Genomic DNA, 20,822 nt, shown 5'->3' with positions numbered 1-20,822 from the left:
CTGACAGGTTAATTTGCAGGGGACTCGGCCTTTGACTTAGTCACACTAACACTTCCACTTTCCACCTCGTTTTTCCCATAGCAAAAAAATATTTCCTTTTCGGAAGAAAAAGCAAAAACATTTAGATTAGTGAATCACAAAGACCAGAGAATGTGTTAGCCCTTGAATAAGATGTGTTAAAGCAAGATCTTGGTGGTACGCCTTAAGGATGGGGTCTGTTTACCCTTCCAAGAACCCCTTCCATGGGGTATCTGCATCTCACTGTGGACCACCTATGTGGGGCCAAGTCCTGGCCTGATGGACCAGTTTTCCTCACTCCTCAGAGATGTTATTGAGATGCGTATAGGAAGGTATCCACTTACCCCTCTGAGGTTTTTGGGTTAGAACAACGCAGCAGTAAGTACTGTACACAGAAACACATCAATATAGTCATAAATATATTATAAGTGTATTGTATTAAAGTGGTGTGTTCCTATCTTGGAAACCGCTCACTTCATCTTACCTCCTCCTCCTTGTTGTTGATGGACGCCTTGACTATTTATACAGTGCTGACCAGTGATGTAAAGGGTTATAAGGAAGAAACTTCCCATATAAAAGGGTCTGGGTCAGAAAACTCAATGCAATATTAAGGCAGTGAGTTATTAGAGAATGCACGCTCCTTGTGACATCCTTATTTGCAGTAGACGGTAGTAACAGAGTTCATGGACACCCTATTGGTATGATATCTACAGTATATGGCTGTAGTAAAGGTCCTTCATGTATTATATGTATTGTATGGACAAGCAACTATGTAACATGCAAAGTAATCTACAAGTGTATCTCAATAAATTAGAATATCATCAAAAAGTGTTTTTTTTGTTTTTTTTAATTAATTCACCTGAAAACACCTTTGACCACTGAGCAACACTCCATGACTTTTTGATGATATTCTAAGTTATTGAGATGCACTAGTATGTGTAGTGGTGTGACCTTAAACTCCTGATACAAAATAGCCCACAATGGCACCATGGCCAGGTTTGACAATGCACCTCCTGTAGTGACATTTATACCCACTTCCCCATTGCTATATATTCAAGTGAATCTGCCATGTTGAACACCTGCTGCTGACTCAGCATACAGTCTAGGTATAAGAAAAGATAAGAGGGTCCCTATATATGCACTGATCTGGTGCTCACATGTTCACCATATTTATAAAGTATTTGTCTACCAGTTTTTGCTGTACTCTTATGTCCATCAGTTTTCATGCATAGTTCCATTTTTGGAAAGCATGCTCTAAATGCAATAATTTTGGCAGCAAGAAACAGCCTATGCCAGGTCACAATAGGCACACCCAAGCAAAACATTCTAGTTCTATATGAAATTTTGGCTCATTTAGTATTCCGTGAGCATGCTCCAATATTCTTTTCTTGATGAGTTTCACTTTAATTTTGCACCATTTTGGGGTACATATAATGTATCGACTAGCTTCTATTAACATTCTTGTGGGTCCATGTGAAAAAAAACAATTCTATCATAATTGTTTGCATTTTGCTTTTACTTGTTCACTCTGCATTAAAAATGACATGGCAGCTTTGTCGTCCAATGGGTCATCACAATTACGGTGTGACCATTTAGGAATTCTTAAAGGGGCTGTCTAGGCTAAAATGCTATTTATTAATTAGGCCGGGGAGGGGAAAAAATAAAACAAAACCATACTTACCTGTTCCTGGTGCTCCGTTGTCTCCCCCACAGTCCGGTCCAGCAGCTCTGTTGTTGTCTATTGGTGGTAGTACCCACTATAGATGACAGCTGAGGCCAATCAGCGGCCTCATAAAGGGAATCGGGGATGTCACTACCTGCCAATCTGCAGCCTCAGGGGAAGGAAGCCGGGGCGTCACAGCCGGTGAGAAATATAACAGCAAGTAGGCAGCCGAGCTGCAGGACTGGACGGCCCTGGGTGGACATTGGACCATTGTGGACAGGTGAGTATGTTTTTTTTATTATTATTATTATTTTCACCTCCCCTGGCTTAATTTAGAAAATATCTTAGCCTGGACAGCCTCTTTCATAAGTGCTTTCGTAATTTGTTTATTATATCTTTGAACTTATTGTCCCAATCCTCTTTAAGAACATCATTCAGCATCCTCACCTGGGGCAACATCTGGACCAACCCCACCAGGGGCCACATCATGAGAATTAGTTTCCAGATGTAGCACCTTCTTGCCATGGCTGACGTGAACCCATGCTCATGCCTTCCAATTTTACAGATGTGGTAGCGGTCATCTGCACGTAGTATTGGCAAACAAACCTTAGGTCAAGCCTTCTCACATACAATCACCACCCAATCTCCTGGCTACAATACATGCGATGCTTCATTTTAATCTGGATCATGGATGGGAGAAAACACATATTTAAAAGCATTTTTCAATTTGGTTTGCAAAAACCTTGACATGACTAGTTAAATCCCCATGCAAAGCTTACATCTGCCAAGGGAGATCCAAGTCTGTTCTGGGAAGGAGACACAATTAAGTATTCCATATGGAGTAAGTCTACAGGGCAGTGGTGTACACAGAATAATGGACCTTCCAGCCTTCTCTAGTCCTAAACTCCTAATCAGATATGTGAGTTACTTCTATTTAACATAGTCAAGGCTACAAATGTGTACACAAGGCCTGGATTAGGCTTTGTTTTATTTACTACACAGTTTACTTTATTCAATGGAGATGGATTACAAAATCCACAATTGCTATGTCACTAGTCTGGGGAAAGTCTTAAAACAATATCCAAACACACATTCCTTACATGCATGAAGCTCAACTTCCTCTGAAACCTTCAATGTTACAACTTTCCTTGCCATCTTCCGATTTGCAGCCGCCTTTGTGAGTGCTACCTCCGGATCTTCCTCCTGCCCATCATCAGTATTGTTTACCTGCAGGGTTTATAAGATAGAGAGAATTTGCTTACCAGACAACTGCTTGAATTCTAGTCTTATAATCTTTATTTGTTCATGGGCGGCAACCAATACAAAAATACAGCTATCAAACCACTGCTACCAGAAAAGGAACCCTTCATCATCAGAGACTTCTTGCAAACGCTGCTCCATTGTTGGTGTATTTCATATGTCTGTTTTCAGCCTACAATAAGCATGACTACAACAGTTATATTCCACTAAATTTCAATGTAGACAATCCACACCGTTATCCTTTAGCATTAAGGTCAATAATACATTCTATTGCTCATGCACGTGATGCCGAATTTTTTTCAGCATGGAACTTGACCTTATGGTGCCAAATTTTTTTGTGCAACCGGATTTCTATGCTTATACATGTGGTTTTCAGGGCGTATTTTCCATATGTAAATTCTGACCATGTGCGTGTACCCAAACAAGCACAGTGCAATTTAGGGTAAAACAGAGCAAAGTACTAGAAACAATATAAACATGTTCAGCAACATTAGTCTAAATCAGCAGCACTTTGCCAGAGATAGCGTTCCTGTGGGACATTACACATGCAGTGTATATGTGGAGATGATTTGGTGTTTTGTATATGTAAATATGTGCTTTACATTTTGCAATTTATTTTCACACCGCTGGGACGTATCAGGTTCTCAGCTCCTGAATTTGTATTTACCTGTCTCTTATGATGAGTTTTTAATGTGTTTGCAAATTAGGAAAACTAAGAACATGCAGCAGGTATCTGCCCATAAGTCAGTCTTCAGAATGTTTTGCTCATTCACCGCATCCTCTAACCCAGTATACAAAGTTTTATATTTCCTTGTTGTACCTTGTTAAGCACCAAGCGATCACATCTTGTGTATTTTCGGCATCACACTTCAAATGTGTGTGTGCTAAGCCTATACTCTGATGTAATGGATAGGTCAGTGAGGGGGTCTGATATCCAGGACCTTTGCGGATCAACTGTTTCAGCAATGTTTCTATTTCATAGACCATCACGTATTTTGGTCACATGGCCTCTTTGCAGCTCAAGTGAATGGGCTGAGCTGCTATATATAAAAGTACAACACTGTGCTTGGCAAGTAGTGAAGAGAACATCAATTATTAAGACTGGCCATGAGAGGCTTATATACACCCAATACAATTCTCCTGCCACCAAGGAGAAGAAGAGCCCTTTCCACTTCATCCTGTATACCAGACAGGAAGATGTCCAATTTTCAGTCCTACGGTATGACCTCAGATGCACAACATCAAGTAACAACAAAGTCCTGTTACTGCTTTCTTAGCTTTAGTACCATAACCCAATGTCACTCTGAGCCTGCACAAAGTCAGAGACTTGGATGATAATGCCATACCAGGCTGAACAGTTTCAGACCAGCACTCAGAAAGAAGCCAGCAAGGTTCTCAATCCCATCATTCAAACATGGCACAAATCATTGCCACTTACTTTGGTCACCAGCACCATAGGTGCTTGCAGATACCAACTAGCAACCATTGCTAGCCCCAGAAACCTTTCAGCAGCCACCAAATAACCAAGGTTCATCCATCTGGGGTACACTAAGCCTGTCTTTCATCCCAAAAGTCATGAGTGGTCAGTAACCCAAATTACTGACTGGGCGCCTGAAAAGAAAAATACAGTTAGTTGAGCAGCAAAACAAGATAGACACCATCTTCTCACCTGCCTATTGGAAACTCATAACTCACTTGCCACAACTCACAACTCACTTGCCATCATAGCAGCACCAACCCAAAATGAATGAGTGCAAAGCTCCAGTGCCAACAGACCTATGGCTGTGAGGGAACATCAAAGAACCGCAGAACTGTCCAGGCTATACAGTAGAGGGACGTGAGATGAAATAGGCACACGCGTAACTTGGGCCCCAGTACAAAATCTGTAATGGGGCCCCTATCTATCTTGTGCCATGTTGTATATTTTATGGGGTAGAAGGAACTTTGGGGCCCCATCATGGTCCAGTAGAAAATGATACCTCTGCACCCCCTACAGCTATGCCTCTAGACATAGGAGTTGGGAGTTGAGACTGGTGGCATCATGGATGACCAGGTCACACCTCCAGAAAGAAGGGCAGAGTTGACTTGAAGCATGGCCTAGAAGTTGAGCTACTGGCTGTGCTGCAAGTAGTGTCTTTGTGTGTTTCCTGAGGTACAGTCTATGCATGCTGTGGCCTGATACTTTACTGACATGATCGAATGGGAAAACTGACTATATTAGACTATATTTCCTGTGCCTTTCAGGAGTCTGCTGCAGAACTTTGTTGCATTCACTGCAGTTATCTATCAGTGTGGTCTGACCACAATGACACCAGAACTTTTTCCCAAAAGCCAGCGGGGCAGGCGACTACAACATCAACATTTACACAGCCACAGTTTAGCTGAAAAGTTACTAACTGACTGAGCTACTGTTATTGCCTCCTTAAATAGTGACCCCTCCTGTCCCATGCAAAGGCATACTACCCCATTATCTCATTATATCCTCTTACCCTTATTTGCACTTGGCAGCCTGAAGCATATTAAAGGGGCTCTATCAGCAAAATCATGCTGATAGAGCCCCACATATGCATGCATAGCCTTTAAAAAGGCTATTCAGACACCGCTAAAGTTATATTAAACTACCCCCTGTTTTAAAATAAAACCCTAAAACAGAATGTGATAAACTTACCGAACGTGCATGCTGGGCGGGCATTGAGGGTGCGCCGTCTTCTTCATCCACGCCTCCTCTTCCTCCGATGTCCTCGTGTCCCGTCCTCCTCCGGCGCTCGCGAACTGACATTGCTTAAAATAAATGGTCTGGGCGCATGCGCAGTAGCATGCTGCTTCTACTACGGCTACTGCGCATGCACCCAGGCCATTTTTTTTATATCAATGTCAGTTCGCGAGCGCCGGAGGAGGACGGGACACGAGGACATCGGAGGAAGAGGAGGCGTGGATGAAGAAGATGGCGCACCCTGAATGCCCGCCCAGCGTGCACGTTCGGTAAGTTTATCACATTCTGTTTTAGGGTTTTATTTTAAAACTGGGGGGGGTAGTTTAATATAACTTTAGCGGTGCCTGAATAGGCTATTCACGCATATGTGGTGCTCTATCAGCATGATTTTGCTGATAGAGCCCCTTTAAAGATACCCATGTTCTGTTGGCAGGCATAGGTCCTTATGTTAGGCAGTAATGGGTCCAAGAACTGCAAAAAGTAAAATCTTTTAATGTGTCAGTAAATAGGGAAAGCTTTTTTGTGACAGGCACCCTTCCTCTCTGGCCCCATAGCAATGAATGGGCTACTACCATGAATGGTATGCCATTGCTGACGTGATCTTCTCTACCAGTAAATTCTATGCTTGGGTGATCACTAATAGACTTTTCAACATGTTCATATTCTCCACCACATTTAGGATTAACTGACCAGTGTACCATAACAACCCATGGAAGGCGTAGGTATGCACCAAGTCACAACAGGGTCCAGGAGCAGACTAGCTTTACAGTAGAGGGGCTCTCTTTTGGCTTTAATTACATATTTTAGAGATTATTTCACAAAGTTGACCCTTCTTATTTCTTCTGGTGGTACAAGGGTACCTTCATCCAACGCTGATGCCCTCTTATACAGTAGTTTGATTGTTTGCCAGTTTATCAAAAGTGAGGGTGGGTTTGACTAATTTAATATAATGGACAAAGAAGATAAAGAGTTAATTGACCAAGTTCCAGGAACTAGAACATTGCACTGCATTCATTCCAAATAGTGTCCTCTTAATAACCACTAGAGATGAGCGAACACTGTTTGGATCAGCCGATCCGAACAGCACGCTCCCATAGAAATGAATGGAAGCACCTGGCACGCAGACTTTGCCGGCGGCCGGCCGCTTAACCCCCCGCGTGCCGGCCGCTTCCATTCATTTCTATGGGAGCGTGCTGTTCGGAACGGCTGTTCCGAACAGTGTTCACTCATCTCTAATAACTACATGTCCAGCTGCCAGAAGTGACCAGGCCAGATCGCCATGTCAGGGTAAGTTCACATGGGTTTTTGGTCAGGATTTCGAGGCCATATCCGCCTCGAAATCAATGGGAGTCGGTCAGTTCTTTTTTCTGGGAGCCGTTTTGTTCCGGCTGTCGGAAAAAGAAGCGAGATGCTCATTCTTTCAGGTGGATTTGCCTCGCAACATCCAGCTGAAGACACTCCCTCCCGACTAGGTCTATTTATTTGGGCCTAATCCGTAGCAGAGTACGTGACTGGATGCCAGTGCATTGCATCGGCATCCAGTCGCAGCTACCTGTATTTTAGACTGGAACCTGAGGCGGCCTCCACCTCAGGGTCCGGGCCATAAAAACCCCATGTGAACTTGCCTTCATGGTGAAGACCATCATAGTCACCTTCTATGACACATACGTACCTTTACAAGAGATGAGCTAAAACTACTTGATAAGAACATTTTTGTTTACAGAATGTGCCTCATTATCTTCTGGAAGACAGGCGACCAGCAGATGAGGTATTGTCTCCGTGCTGGAGGTTTTATATAGTGGAGTGCAATCTGCTCAGCGATAATGTGTTTATTTCTGCTTTAGCAAAAACATTAGCCTTCCTGGCAACGCACAGAGGACTCTGGAGAAAATGTATTCTCAAAACACTTTAACTTTCTTGGTGTTGTTTCAGTACATTACAGATTGTACAGTAAAACTCATCATCAACATCAAAGTAAATAAAAAGCCTGCACCTGGATAGGCTGTAAAGGAGAGATTCAGCACATAACATTGCAGATGTTATCAGTGGGGATTTAACACATATGGAGTATGACGAAAACCTTATTAAAGAAATACACATGGTGCATGTAAATCAACTCCTCTCCACCAAAATCCCTTCGTTTACACAGAAACATAAGTGGCCACCAGGACTTGATGACACTACTCAACTAATTGTCCCAAAGTCCCCTTCAACTTCATAAGATACAACTGTGTGAGCTTAAAGGCTGCCACCTACTAACTGATCTCATCTGGCGTTAAGCATTCAACTATAAAATCCCCTATTTTTTAAAGAACTTAGTAGTGGAGGACTTCTTTCATTAAAATTTATAGCGTCTTAAAAGAAGTACTCCTATGGCAAGAAAAATCTCTGCGCATTTCAGCTCTTCTTACATTGCAGAAGACTGCTTGAATTGCAGCGACAAAACGGTTTACCTTTGCACAACCTTATCTGCAACATTCCAACTCAGGGGAACGCAACCTTAAACATGCTGGAGCATCTGCTTGAGCAAGAGAAGGTCGTAAACGATTATTGCATGTAGCAGTCCGCAGGGACAATGTGTTTTTTTGAGAGGACGATGATGGAATCTTGCCAGCTTCTCAAGCCCTTTGAAGACACCACTAAATTTGTCAGCAGGGATGACTGCAGCATCAGTATTGTGATCCCTCTATTGTATATTTACAGGAAATATTTCCACTCATGCAACGGAGTAAGAGGAACAGTTTCTACCTCTTAGTCAATGTCATTGCCCTGTGTTGGTGGAGTAGAAGGATCCAGGTCTGGGTTGTTATGATGGAGGAACTGGGACACAGACTGGCTGAAGAGGTCACAGACGAATCTTGGCTGCAATAGTGAGCTGTAAATTAGATACCTACTGCGGCTCAATATGCTGCTACACTTATGTTACACGTTTAATTTACTTTATACTACAGAGTACTATAGTGAAAATCCATGGAGATTGAGTATAATACATAATATTCTGATTGTTCAAGGGTAATTGAGTGTTTATATCCATAGTGGAGCAGAGTAATGAAACGATTAAGAAGTACTTTCCTGTGGTCAAGTGTGGTGGGTAAAGGGGTTAATGAGGACATTCATCATGGTCTATGATACTTAAATTGTGGTATAGGATCACTGGTCTCTATGGGTTTGCTAATAGAGATGAGCGAGTAGTATTCGATCGAGTAGGTATTCGATCGAATACTACGGTATTCGAAATACTCATACTCGATCGAGTACCACTCGCTATTCGAATGTAAAAGTTTGATGCAGAACCAGCATTGATTGGCCGAATGCTATACAGTCGGCCAATCAACGCTGGTTCTTCTCCTACCTTTTGAAGTCTTCTCCGTGCAGCTTCCCCACAGCGTCTTCCGGCTCTGAATTCACTCTGCCAGGCATTGGTCCTGGGCAGAGCTGACTGCGCATGCCCGCACTACAAGCGGACATGCGCAGTCGGCTCTGCCCAGGCCCGATGCCTGGCATAGTGAATTCAGAGCCGGAAGATGCCGCGGGGACGCTGCAAGGAGAAGACTTCTCAGAGGATCCAGCCCAACCCTCACTCGTGGACTTGGTAAGTATAATTTGATCGAATGTTGCCTACCCATGAAACGAGCATTTTCCCCCCATAGACTATAATAGGGTTCGATATTCGATTCGAGTAGTCGAATATTGAGGGGCTGCTCGAAACGAATATCGAATCTCGAACATTTTACTGTTCACTCATCTCTATTTGCTAACTTTTCCAGGCTCCACTGCTCTTTGGTACATCTGACTCTTCCTGCCTCGTATTGGTCACAGAGATCAGAGCAGGAGAGGAGACAGAGAGAACTCCATGATCGGGCAGACTGCCACATGTTATAGCGTTACCAAACATAGTTGTTGTGAAATTGTGAACCTTCTGGAAAGTTGCCACTGGGAAATGCTGAAGCATCCTGCCTGGCACACCACTTGGCATCACCTAGTTTACATATCTTTTTTTGAAGCTGTAATAACATCTTTGAGGCTTATACTAACAGTCTGGTAATAGAGAAGAGAATTTGTAAAATGGATATGTAAATAGAGTAAGTTTTATGGTCACGTCATCTCCCGTGTAGTGGTCTGAATCGACAGTAACCTAATAATCCCATTAATAACCATTTTTAATTACATAACTAATTATAATACAGTTGCCCGATGAAAAGTTCTCGTATACTGGAGTGTATATTTGCCAATTTTAGTACATTCAATAGAAATACACCAACACTTACATCAATTGAAATTTACTGATGACCAGAACTGCCAACTGTACAAAATTTGCCAGGATTTTTCCTGTTTCCCAATGTTCGAGAAAATCCTGGCAAATTTGGCCAGCTCTAGCATATATTATGTTATTAATAACTGTGAAAGCCTGAATTTACATAAACACCATATTCTGATATCAGAATCTGAGAATGATACAGATATAGACAGCACTACATAGGCACTGATCATCACTTCCTGCAGGAGCAACCTGTCATAAGTCACTTTTATAAGAACAGGCCACCTTTGTCACACTATTGCTGCCTGTTTTAATAATCTATATGCTTACCTTCTCTCCCTGACATAGTGCCATAGGACCTGTGTGTCTTCTTTTCTTCCCCCTGCTTCCAAATCTCCATTGTAGTGCCATAGAGCAAGAGTTGGAGAGCTGGGAGGATAAGATAAGATAATCCTTTAATAGTCCCACCATGGGGAAATTCAGTGTGTTACAGAAGCATGGATAATACAGTAATATATTACAAGAAAGAAAACATACAAGCACATAGCAGATAGAAAAGATACTAGGAGTCATAGCAACTAAGAAGAAAAGAAAGACGTCAGGATCACTTAGTTCTCTGTGCGGAGTGATCACCATGGACAGTATCCTTCTGTCACCCACCACCTGTACTGGATCCAGGGGGCTCCCCAGGACAGAGCTGTCCCTTCTAACCAGCCTGTCAAGTTTATTTCTGTCCCTGACTGGTATACTACTCCCCCAGCAGGCCACTCTGGAGAAGATGGTTAATGCTAACACACAGTTGAAAAAGGCCCTAAGAAGTGTCCCCTGGACTCCAAAGTCCCTCAGCCTCCTGGGCAGGTATAGCCTGCTGTGACCATTTCTGTGCATCCAGGAGATCAACGTAGTCCAGCGTATTATTGAGGAGCACACACAGGTATTTATAGGTCTTGACTATCTCAATGCCTGTCCCCTTGATGTCCATTGGATTGGGAGCACTTCTCCACTTACTAAAGTCCGTCACCATGTCCTTGGTATTCCCAGCATTAATCCTGAGGTGGTTTCACTGGCTCCATTCCACAAAATTCTGGTTTAAGTCTCTGTACTCCCTGTTGTCTCTGTCAGTGATGAGGCTACTATTGCAGAGTCGTCGGGGTACTTTTGCAAGTAACAGCTAGATGAGGTGCACCTAAAGTCAGCAGTGTACAGTGTGAAGAGGAAAGGGGCAAGAACTGCACCTTGTGGTGCCCCCGTACTACAGATCACAGTGTCGACACACAGCCCCGGGCTCTCACATACTGAGGTCAGATTGTGAAGTAGTTTAGGTTCCAGTTGGACAAGTGATGGTCCGCTCCAACAAGGTCCAGCTTCTCTATCTTGTCTCTGGCTGACTGGTGTTAAAAGCACTGGAGAAATCAAAGAACATTATTCTCACAGTGTTCCCTAATTTCTCCAGGTGAGAAAGAGCTCTGTGAAGATGGTGGATGACGGCATCATCCACCCCAATGCTTGTCCGATAGGCAAACTGGAGGGGGTCCATATCAGAACTCACTAGAGGTCGGAGATATGTCTGAGCCAGTCTCTCTTGAACCTTCATCAAGTGGGATGTCAGTGCTACAGGTCTGTAGCCATTGAGGTCCGTTAGATGAGGTGTCTTTGGGACTGGTACCACACAAGATGTTTTCCACAGTTGAGGTACCACTCCCAGCTTTAGACTCATATTGTACATGTGTGTAATAACACCACACAGCTGGTCTCCGCACATTTTAAGAACTCTCGTGCTTATTCCATCAGGTCCTCCGGCCTTGTCTGTTTTTATCTTCCTGATTTCTCTACACACTTGGGACTCTGTGAAAATCAGATTGTAACCAGATGGCAGTTGAACGCAAGAGGAACTGGTTTGGTTTGAGCAAGCAGGTGGGGATGGGGCTGAGGTGGGGGGCTGAATGCCATGCTGGGGTGGGAGGAGCTGGTGTGTGATCAAATCTGTTAAGGAATAGATTTAGTTCATTAAGCCAGAGGAAATATAACAGAAGAAATGCATTTATACTGTACAGGAAGAGAAAGTAGGTATCCAATGGGCCTGGGCAGTATGTGGGGTAGAGCGGGTATTTCTTGTTCAGGCTATTGTGAGGGGGAGAACTATTACCTGAGAGCTCTATTATCTATGTGGGAGGCACTATTACATAGGGGGAATATTACCTATGGGGTGGGCCACCATTAGGACTATTACCTATGTGGTAGGGCCAGATAGGGCATTATATCATCCTATGTTGGGGGCACTATTATCTAAAGAGGGGTGCTATTACCTTTAGGGGGAATGCACTATTAGGGCACTATTACCTATGTGGGGACACTATTACGTAACTGGGGATACTGTGGGCACTATTATCTTGATTGAGCCACAAAGGGGCACAATTAACTTTCAGGGGCTCCTGGTCAATAGTGCTACATCAGTGGATCACTCAAGAGATCCAGTAATGCAGTTGAAATTTAGGCTGGGTCGACAAAGTGACTTTGGTAACACATCCCAACAATGAAGGTGCATTGCTATAGTGAGGGTACTGCAACTGTGACTCCCAGTCACAAAAATATCAGTGCATACGTTTTTGTGAATAGAAATCGAAGTCGCATCATGCCCTAGATCACAGCGTGACTCCATTCACCTTATTAATGAAAGAGTCACAGGGTGACGTGGCGATCTTGGGTATGCAGCAGTCGCCATGTTGCCCTCGCTTTACAGAAAGGGACGGTGGCCATAAATGAAGTTCTTAGGGATATGAGTGGCCCAAATTGACCATTTACACCAAGGCCCATAAGTCTTAGCTACGTCCCTAACTTCTACAGATCTCTCTTCTAGTTTTAATAAAGTTTCCTTAGTGATTGTAGTGTCTGTTTTATACAGTACAGAGCACTATATGCAGCAGAACATTATGATACACAACAGACCATATTTTTGTAAAGGATATTTATGCAGAAACAGATCTGTATAATATAAGAAATAACAGACCCTCTGCTGTAAATGACGAGAATATTAGGATTCAACTTGGAGTTCTGTGACCTGTATAAACGTACATGGCTATATTACTACTCAATGACTCCTAATATTCTTACATTATCGGAAGGAGATACATTATCTGGGCAGCAGCGGCCATTGAATGATGTCTGGAGGTGAACACGTGGGGTGCCAGCTGGCAGTATAATTTTACACTAAATCTTAGACAATCTTGATAAGAACTCTGGTTAGTTTCCATGCTCATTTACTGATGTCACGGCAAGTAAAACAACCTGAATGTTTCAGTGTTTCCACATTACATTCTGCAGTAAAGTCAATGAATGAGTCACTAATTTTAATGAAATTAAACATGAATGAACTTGTGGGAGAGCAGAATGTGCTGCAATACAGAATACATCATCAGGCAGTGGTGCTCTGAAGCACACAGCACTGCCAGGGGTCTAAAAATGAGCTAATGTCCTATTTCACAGATATCTTCATTTGCATGGGTGTCCAAATAATTATTGGTAGACAGTGTATCATGGCTCTACCATAAAGCCTTATGCACAATTGTATATTAAAACTATGCACGTGTTGCTAATACCCAGCAACTGATAGAAGAGGATGGAATACTGCTCCTCTTTGCTGCTTAAGAAGAACAGTGCCATACATTTTATGATGACTGTGCTTAGTGTTGTAATTCTATTCATTTCAATAGGATTGAGTAGCATAGAGACTAGAGATGAGCGAACAGTGTTCTATCGAACTCATGTTCGATCGGATATTAGGCTGTTCGGCATGTTCGAATCGAATCGAACACCGCGTGGTAAAGTGCGCCATTACTCGATTCCCCTCCCACCTTCCCTGGCGCCTTTTTTGCTCCAATAACAGCGCAGGGTAGGTGGGACAGGAACTACGACACCGGTGACGTTGAGAAAAGTAGGCAAAACCCATTGGCTGCCGAAAACATGTGACCTCTAATTTAAAAGAACAGCGCCGCCCAGGTTCGCGTCATTCTGAGCTTGCAATTCACCGAGGACGGAGGTTTCCGTCCAGCTAGCTAGGGCTTAGATTCTGGGTAGGCAGGGACAGGCTAGGATAGGAAGGAGAAGACAACCAACAGCTCTTATAAGAGCTAAATTCCAGGGAGAAGCTTGTCAGTGTAACGTGGCACTGACGGGCTCAATCGCCGCAACCCAGCTTTCCCAGGATCCTGAATGGAATACACTGTCAGTGTATTCCCGTATACCCGATATATACCCCCGATACCCGTTCCAACGGTGTGCCCCCCCACCTTCACCCCAGAAATACCCTGCAAGTCCCCTAGCAATAGAATTGGGGCTATATACACCCACTATTTTTGCTACTGCCATATAGTGCCATTGTCTGACTGGGAATTCAAAGAATATATTGGGGTTACGTGCACCCACAATTTTTACTACTGGTATACAGTGCCAGTTTCTGACTGGGAATTCAAAGAATATATTGGGGTTATAAATACCCTCATTTCTTGCTACTGCCATATAGTGCCAGTTTCTGACTGGTAATTCAAAGAATATATTGGGGTTATAAATACCCTCATTTCTTGCTACTGGTATATAGTGCCATTGTCTGACTGGGAATTCAAAGAATATATTGGGGTTACGTGCACCCACAATTTTTACTACTGGTATACAGTGCCATTGTCTGACTGGGAATTCAAAGAATATATTGGGGTTATAAATACCCTCATTTCTTGCTACTGCCATATAGTGCCAGTTTCTGACTGGGAATTCAAAGAATATATTGGGCTTACATATAACTTCAATTCCAGGGAGAAGCTTGTCAGTGTAACGTGGCACTGACGGGCTCAATCGCCGCAACCCAGCTTTCCCAGGATCCTGAATGGAACACACTGACAGTGTATTCCCGTATACCCCATATATACACCCCAAATCACCGTTCCAATGGTGTGCCCCCCCACCTTCACCTCAGAAATACCCTGCAAGTCCCCTAGCAATAGAATTGGGGCTATATACACCCACAATTTTTGCTACTGGTATATAGTGCCATTGTCTGACTGGGAATTCAAAGAATATATTGGGGTTACGTGCACCCACAATTTTTATTACTGGTATACAGTGCCATTGTCTGACTGGGAATTCAAAGAATATATTGGGGTTACGTGCACCCACAATTTTTACTACTGGTATACAGTGCCATTGTCTGACTGGGAATTCAAAGAATATATTGGGGTTATAAATACCCTCATTTCTTGCTACTGGTATATAGTGCCATTGTCTGACTGGGAATTCAAAGAATATATTGGGGTTACGTGCACCCACAATTTTTACTACTGGTATACAGTGCCAGTTTCTGACTGGGAATTCAAAGAATATATTGGGGTTACAAATACCCTCATTTCTTGCTACTGCCATATAGTGCCAGTTTCTGACTGGTAATTCAAAGAATATATTGGGGTTACGTGCACCCACAATTTTTACTACTGGTATACAGTGCCATTGTCTGACTGGGAATTCAAAGAGTATATTGGGAATACAAATACCCTCATTTCTTGCTACTGCCATATAGTGCCAGTTTCTGACTGGGAATTCAAAGAATATATTGGGGTTACGTGCACCCACAATTTTTACTACTGGTATACAGTGCCATTGTCTGACTGGGAATTCAAAAAATATATTGGGGTTATAAATACCCTCATTTCTTGCTACTGCCATATAGTGCCAGTTTCTGACTGGGAATTCAAAGAATATATTGGGGTTACGTGCACCCACAATTTTTACTACTGGTATACAGTGCCATTGTCTGACTGGGAATTCAAAGAATATATTGGGGTTATAAATACCCTCATTTCTTGCTACTGGTATATAGTGCCATTGTCTGACTGGGAATTCAAAGAATATATTGGGGTTACGTGCACCCACAATTTTTACTACTGGTATACAGTGCCAGTTTCTGACTGGGAATTCAAAGAATATATTGGGGTTACGTGCACCCACAATTTTTACTACTGGTATATAGTGCCATTGTCTGACTGGGAATTCAAAGAATATATTGGGGTTACGTGCACCCACAATTTTTACTACTGGTATACAGTGCCAGTTTCTGACTGGGAATTCAAAGAATATATTGGGGTTACAAATACCCTCATTTCTTGCTACTGCCATATAGTGCCAGTTTCTGACTGGTAATTCAAAGAATATATTGGGGTTACGTGCACCCACAATTTTTACTACTGGTATACAGTGCCATTGTCTGACTGGGAATTCAAAGAATATATTGGGGTTATAAATACCCTCATTTCTTGCTACAGGTATATAGTGCCATTGTCTGACTGGGAATTCAAAGAATATATTGGGGTTACGTGCACCCACAATTTTTACTACTGGTATACAGTGCCATTGTCTGACTGGGAATTCAAAGAATATATTGGGGTTACAAATACCCTCATTTCTTGCTACTGCCATATAGTGCCAGTTTCTGACTGGTAATTCAAAGAATATATTGGGGTTACGTGCACCCACAATTTTTACTACTGGTATACAGTGCCAGTTTCTGACTGGGAATTCAAAGAATATATTGGGGTTACAAATACCCTCATTTCTTGCTACTGCCATATAGTGCCAGTTTCTGACTGGTAATTCAAAGAATATATTGGGGTTACGTGCACCCACAATTTTTACTACTGGTATACAGTGCCATTGTCTGACTGGGAATTCAAAGAATATATTGGGGTTATAAATACCCTCATTTCTTGCTACTGGTATATAGTGCCATTGTCTGACTGGGAATTCAAAGAATATATTGGGGTTACGTGCACCCACAATTTTTACTACTGGTATACAGTGCCAGTTTCTGACTGGGAATTCAAAGAATATATTGGGGTTACAAATACCCTCATTTCTTGCTACTGCCATATAGTGCCAGTTTCTGACTGGTAATTCAAAGAATATATTGGGGTTACGTGCACCCACAATTTTTACTACTGGTATATAGTGCCATTGTCTGACTGGGAATTCAAAGAATATATTGGGGTTACGTGCACCCACAATTTTTGCTACTGGTATATAGTGCCAATTTCTAACTGGGAATTCAAAATGCGCAAGGCTCCCGGAAAGGGACGTGGACGAGGCCGTGGGCGAGGTCGGGGGAATGGTTCTGGGGAGCAAGGTAGCAGTGAAGCCACAGGGCGTCCCGTGCCTACTCCTGTGGGGCAGCAAGCATTGCGCCACTCCACAGTGCCAGGGTTGCTTGCCACATTAACTAAACTGCAGGGTACAAACCTTAGTAGGCCCGAGAACCAGGAACAGGTCTTGCAATGGCTGTCAGAGAACACTTACAGCACATTGTCCAGCAGCCAGTCAGACTCTGCCTCCTCTCCTCCTATTACCCAACAGTCTTGTCCTCCTTCCTCCCAAAATTCCCAAGCTTCACAGAACAATAACCCCAACTGTCCCTGCTCCCCAGAGCTGTTCTCCGCTCCTTTCATTGTCCCTCAACCTGCCTCTCCACGTCACGATTCCACGAACCTAACAGAGGAGCATCTGTGTCCAGATGCTCAAACACTAGAGTCTCCTCCATCTCCGTTCGATTTGGTGGTGGATGACCAGCAACCCACCCTCATCGACGATGATGTGACGCAGTTGCCGTCAGGGCATCCAGTTGACCGGCGCATTGTGCGGGAGGAGGAGATGAGACAGGAGTTGGAAGAGGAAGTGGTGGATGATGAGGACACTGACCCGACCTGGACAGGGGGGATGTCAAGCGGGGAAAGTAGTGTGGATGTTGAGGCAAGTGCAGCACCAAAAAGGGTAGCTAGAGGCAGAGGCAGAGGTCAGCAGCTTAGGCGAAGCCAGGCCACACCCGGAATCTCCCAAGATGTTCCAGTTCGTACCCAGCCCCGAAAAACTCCCACCTCGAGGGCACGTTTCTCGAAGGTGTGGAGTTTTTTCAAGGAATGCGCCGAGGACAGATATAGTGTTGTCTGCACAATTTGCCTCTCGAAATTGATTAGGGGCTCTGAGAAGAGCAACCTGTCCACCACTTCAATGCGCCGTCATTTGGAATCCAAGCACTGGAATCAGTGGCAGGCAGCAACGGCAGGACAAAGGCCGCCTGCCGTTCACGCCACTGCCACTGCCTCTGCCACTGCCTCTGCCTCTGCCACTGCTGACTGTGCTGGCGATGCACTCCAGAGGACGAGCCAGGACACCACTTCATCTGCCTCCGCCACTTTGTTGACTTCTCCCTCATCCTCCCCTGTTCCTGTCTTATCTCCTTCTCCTGCACCATCAAAGGCACCATCAGGCGCTTCTTTACAACAACCCACCATCTCTCAGACATTGGAGCGGCGGCAGAAATACACTGCTAACCACCCACACGCGCAAGCCTTGAACGCCAACATCGCTAAACTGCTGGCCCAGGAGATGTTGGCGTTCCGGCTTGTTGAAACTCCCGCCTTCCTGGACCTGATGGCAACTGCGGCACCTCGCTATGCCGTCCCTAGCCGTCACTACTTCTCCCGGTGTGCCGTCCCCGCCTTGCACCAGCACGTGTCACTCAACATCAGGCGGGCCCTTAGTTCCGCGCTTTGCACAAAGGTCCACTTGACCACCGACGCGTGGACAAGTGCATGCGGACAGGGACGCTACATTTCACTGACGGCACACTGGGTGAATGTAGTTGAGGCTGGGACTGCTTCCCAAACTGGCCCGGTGTACCTCGTCTCCCCGCCTAACATTCCTGGCAGGGACACGAGAAGAACACCCCCCTCCTCCTCCTCCTCTACCGCCTCCTCCTCCGCCACCGCCTCCTCCTCCGCCACCGCCTCCTCCTCCGCTGTTAGATTGACCCCAGCTACGAGTTGGAAACGTTGCAGCACTGGCGTTGGTAGACGTCAGCAGGCTGTGCTGAAGCTGATCAGCTTGGGGGACAGACAGCACACTGCCTCCGAGGTGAGGGATGCCCTCCTCGATGAGACGGCAATATGGTTTGAGCCGCTGCACCTGGGCCCAGGCATGGTCGTTTGTGATAACGGCCGGAACCTGGTAGCAGCTCTGGAGCTTGCCGGACTCCAACATGTTCCATGCCTGGCCCACGTCTTCAACCTAGTGGTGCAACGTTTCCTAAAGAGCTACCCCAATGTTCCAGAGCTACTGGTGAAAGTGAGGCGCATGTGCGCCCACTTTCGCAAATCGACAGTAGCCGCTGCTAGCTTAAAATCTCTCCAGCAACGCCTGCATGTGCCACAACACCGGCTTTTGTGCGACGTCCCCACACGCTGGAACTCAACGTTTCAGATGTTGAATAGAGTGGTTGAGCAGCAGAGACCTTTGATGGAATACCAGCTACAAAACCCTAGGGTGCCACTAAGTCAGCTGCCTCAGTTTCACATCCATGAGTGGCCATGGATGAGAGACCTTTGTGACATCCTACGGGTCTTTGAGGAGTCCACAAGGAGGGTGAGCTCTGAGGATGCGATGGTGAGCCTTACAATCCCGCTCTTGTGTGTTCTGAGAGAATCCCTGATTGACATCAGGGATAACTCAGATCACACAGAGGAGTTAGGGATAGCATCCGATCCGTCACAGCTGGAGAGTAGGTCCACACATCTGTCCGCTTCACTGCGTTTAATGGAGGAGGAGGAGGAGGAGGAGGAGGAGGAAGAAGAGTTGTCCGATGATGTGATGGTGATACAGGAGGCTTCTGGGCAACTTCGAATCGTCCCATTGTTGCAGCGCGGATGGGTAGACATGGAGGATGAGGAGGAAATGGAGATTGAACTTTCCGGTGGGGCCAGAGGAGTCATGCCAACTAACACTGTGGCAGACATGGCTGAGTTCATGTTGGGGTGCTTTACAACCGACAAGCGTATTGTCAAAATCATGGAGGACAACCAGTACTGGATCTTTGCTATCCTTGACCCCCGGTATAAAAACAACATCTCGTCTTTTATTCCGGTAGAGGGGAGGGCCAATCGCATCAATGCTTGCCACAGGCAATTGGTGCAGAATATGATGGAGATGTTTCCAGCATGTGACGTTGGCGGCAAGGAGGGCAGTTCCTCCAGTAGGCAACCAAGTTCTCACCGGTCCACACAAACGAGGGGCACACTGTCTAAGGTCTGGGACACCTTGATGGCACCCCCTCGCCAAAGTGCCGCCACGGAGGGTCCTAGTGTCACCAGGCGTGAGAAGTATAGGCGCATGTTGCGGGAATACCTTTCCGACCACAGCCCTGTCCTCTCCGACCCCTCTGCGCCCTACACGTATTGGGTGTCAAAGTTGGACCTGTGGCTTGAACTTGCCCTATATGCCTTGGAGGTGCTGTCCTGTCCTGCCGCCAGCGTCCTATCTGAGAGGGTGTTCAGTGCAGCCGGTGGCATCATCACTGACAAGCGCACCCGTCTGTCAGCTGAGAGTGCCGACCGGCTCACTTTGATAAAAATGAACCACCACTGGATAGAGCCTTCATTTTTGGGCCCACCTGTGTAAAGCACCCCAACATGAAACTCCATGTCTGTACTCAACCTCTCCAATTCCTCCGCATCCTCATACTCATCCACCATAAGCGTTGCACAATTCTGCTAATACTAGGCTCCCTCCACCCTGATTTCCCCCAACTCTGCTGGTTAGAGGCTCCCTCCACCCTGCTTTCCCACAACTCTGCTGGTTAGAGGCTCCCTCCACCCTGATTTCCACCAACTCTGCTGGTTAGAGGCTCCCTCCACCATGAATTGGTCCAAACTGGGCTGTTTAGCGGCTCCCTCCACCATGAATTGGTCCAAACTGGGCTGTTTAGCGGCTCCCTCCACCATGAATTGGTCCAAACTGGGGTTTTTAGAGGCTCCCTCCACCATGAATTGGTCCAAACTGGGCTGTTTAGAGGCTCCCTCCACCATGAATTGGTCCAAACTGGG

At 45.0% G+C, this 20,822-nt stretch overlaps 1 long non-coding RNA gene across 1 annotated transcript in view; it reads left to right on the top strand.

The window, feature by feature from the left end:
• LOC142202762 (uncharacterized) overlaps positions 1–20,822 on the top strand; it is an 827,816-nt gene that overhangs the window by 328,823 nt on the left and 478,171 nt on the right. The window lies entirely within an intron of this gene.

The sequence above is a fragment of the Leptodactylus fuscus genome, chromosome 5, assembly GCF_031893055.1.
Source record: "Leptodactylus fuscus isolate aLepFus1 chromosome 5, aLepFus1.hap2, whole genome shotgun sequence".
NCBI classification, from domain to species: domain Eukaryota; kingdom Metazoa; phylum Chordata; class Amphibia; order Anura; family Leptodactylidae; genus Leptodactylus; species Leptodactylus fuscus.
This window is presented reverse-complemented; position numbering and strand designations above follow the sequence as displayed.